Source organism: Arachis stenosperma, chromosome 4 (assembly GCF_014773155.1).
Source record: "Arachis stenosperma cultivar V10309 chromosome 4, arast.V10309.gnm1.PFL2, whole genome shotgun sequence".
NCBI lineage: Eukaryota > Viridiplantae > Streptophyta > Magnoliopsida > Fabales > Fabaceae > Arachis > Arachis stenosperma.
In genome coordinates this window covers 136,864,727-136,867,568 of record NC_080380.1, presented here as the reverse complement: position 1 = coordinate 136,867,568, position 2,842 = coordinate 136,864,727, and the positions used below count along the sequence as shown (strand labels likewise).

The 2,842-nt window shown below is 37.2% G+C and overlaps 1 non-coding gene across 1 annotated transcript; it reads left to right on the top strand.

Moving 5' to 3' along the window:
* The first annotated feature begins 443 nt into the window (after positions 1-443).
* On the top strand, positions 444-547 carry LOC130977251 (small nucleolar RNA R71). Its single transcript, XR_009084952.1, has one exon. It is a non-coding gene; the product is annotated as a small nucleolar RNA R71 (small nucleolar RNA).
* Positions 548-2,842: the final 2,295 nt, after the last annotated feature.

Below are 2,842 nucleotides of genomic sequence, written 5' to 3'. Positions count from 1 at the left end.
AAATTTGGATGATTTCTCCATGAAGAATTATAGGTGTTTCCATAGGGTTCTCCTAGGTAATTCACCTCTTCCATTGAAGGGTTCTCAGGATCATAAGCTTCTTCTTCAGATGAAGCATCCTTAGTATTGTTTGGTGCATTTTGCATTCCAGACAGACTTTGAGAAATCAAATTGACTTGTTGAGTTAATACTTTATTCTGAGCCAATATGGCATTCAGAGTATCAATCTCAAGAACTCCTTTCTTCTGATTAGTCCCATTGTTCACAGGATTCCTTTCAGAAGTGTACATGAATTGGTTATTTGCAACCATTCAATTAGCTCTTGAGCTTCTGTAGGCGTCTTCTTCAGATGAAGAGATCCTCCAGCAGAGCTATCCAAAGACATCTTGGATAGTTCAGAGAGACCATCATAGAAAATACCTATGATGCTCCATTCAGAATGCATGTCAGATGGACATTTTCTGATCAATTATTTGTATCTTTCCCAAGCTTCATAGAGGGATTCTCCATCCTTCTGTCTGAAGGTTTGGACTTCCACTCTAAGCTTACTCAATTTTTGAGGTGGAAAGAACTTTGCCAAGAAGGCATTGACTAGCTTTTCCCATGAGTCCAGGCTTTCTTTAGGTTGTGAGTCCAACCATGTCCTAGCTCTGTCTCTTACAGCAAAAGGGAATAGCATAAGTCTGTAGACCTCAGGGTCAACCCCATTAGTCTTGACAGTGTCACAGATTTGCAAGAATTCAGCTAAGAACTGATGAGGATCTTCCAATGGAAGTCCATGGAACTTGCAATTCTGTTGCATTAGAGAAACTAATTGAGGCTTAAGCTCAAAGTTGTTTGCTCCAATGGCAGGGATAGAGATGCTTCTCCCATAGAAGTCGGGAGTAGGTGCAGTAAAGTCACCCAGCACCTTCCTTGCATTGTTGTTGTTGTTGTTGTTTTCGGCTGCCATGGTTTATTCTTCTTTGAAGATTTCTGTCAGGTCCTCTACAGAGAGTTGTGCCTTAGCTTCTCTTAGCTTTCGCTTCAAGGTCCTTTCAGGTTCAGGGTCAGTTTCAGCAAGAATGCCTTTGTCTTTGTTCCTGCTCATATGAAAGAGAAAAGAACAAGAAAATATGGAATCCTCTATGTCACAGTATAGAGATTCCTTGAGGTGTCAGAGGAAAAGAAAAATAGAAGGAAGAGGTAGAAGAATTCGAACTTAATTAGATAGAGTTCGAATTGTGCATTGAGAAGGAGTGGTACTCCATAAATAGAAGGATGTGGGAAGAGAGGAAGAAATTTTCGAAAATTAAGTGAAATATTTTGAAAACATTTTTGAAAAACTTTAATTGATTTTCGAAAATCAAGAGTGGGAAAGAAATCAAGTAATTTTTGAAAAAGATTTTGAAATTAGAAATCAAAAAGATATGATTAAAAACTGTTTTGAAAAAGATCTGATTAAAAAGATATGAGAGAAAAAAAATTATGCTTTTTAAAGAGATATGATTGAAAAGATATGATTTGAAAACAATTTAAAAAGATTTGATTTTAAAAATTAATGACTTGCCTAACAAGAAAAGATATGATTCAAACATTAAACCTTTCTCAACAGAAAAGGCAACATATTTAAAATGTTCAATCAAATCATTAATTGTTAGTAAGTATCTTTGAAAAAGGAAAGAAATTGATTTTGAAAACATTTGATTGAAAAGATATGATTTGAAAAAGATTTGATTTTGAAAAACTTTGAAAACTAAAAAAAAATTGATTTTGAAAACAAAATCCTCCCCCTTGTGCCATCCTGGCGTTAAACGCCCAGAATAGTGCACATTCTGGCGTTTAACGCCCAATGCACTACCTTTTTGGGCGTTAAACGCCCAACCAGGCACCCTGGCTGGCGTTTAAACGCCAGTCTGTCCTTCTTCACTGGGCGTTTTGAACGCTCAGCTTTTTCTGTGTAATTCCTCTACTGCATGTTCTGAATCTTCAGTTCCCTGTACTATTGACTTGAAAATAGAACCAAGATCAAATAAACAAGGCATGCAAGACACCAAACTTAAAATTAGACACTAGACTCAAACAAGAAACATAAAATAATTTTTTTTTGGTTTTTATGGTTTTGTAAATTTTTTTTTGTGGTTTTTCGAAAATTATGTGAAAATAGAAAATAAAGGTTTCAGAATTCTCAATTTGGATTCCAGGAATCATTGCAATGTTAGTCTAAGACTCCGGTCCAGGAATTAGACATGGCTTCACAGCCAGCCAAGCTTTCAAAGAAAGCTTCGGTCCAAAACACTAGACATGGCCAATGGCCAGCCAAGCCTTAGCAGATCATTGCTCCAATAGCAAGATTGATAGAAATCAACAAGCTCTTGTGATGATAGGTTGAAACCTCGGTCCAATAAGATTAGACATGGCTTCTCAGCCAGCCAGACTTCAACAGATCATCATGAAACACTAGAATTTATTCTTAAGAACTCTGAAAAAAAAATACCTAATCTAAGCAACAAGATGAACCGTCAGTTGTCCATACTCAAAACAATCCCCGGCAACGGCGCCAAAAACTTGGTGCGCGAAATTGTGATCACTACACAACTTTGCACAACTAACCAGCAAGTGCACTGGGTCGTCCAAGTAATAAACCTTACGCGAGTAAGGGTCGATCCCACGGAGATTGTTGGTATGAAGCAAGCTATGGTCACCTTGTAAATCTTAGTCAGGCAGACTCAAATGGGTATAGATGATGAATAAAACATAAAGATAAAGATAGAGATACTTATGTATATCATTGGTGAGAGCTTCAGATAAGCGTATGAAGATGCTGTCCCTTCCGTCTCTTTGCTTTCCTACTGTCTTCATC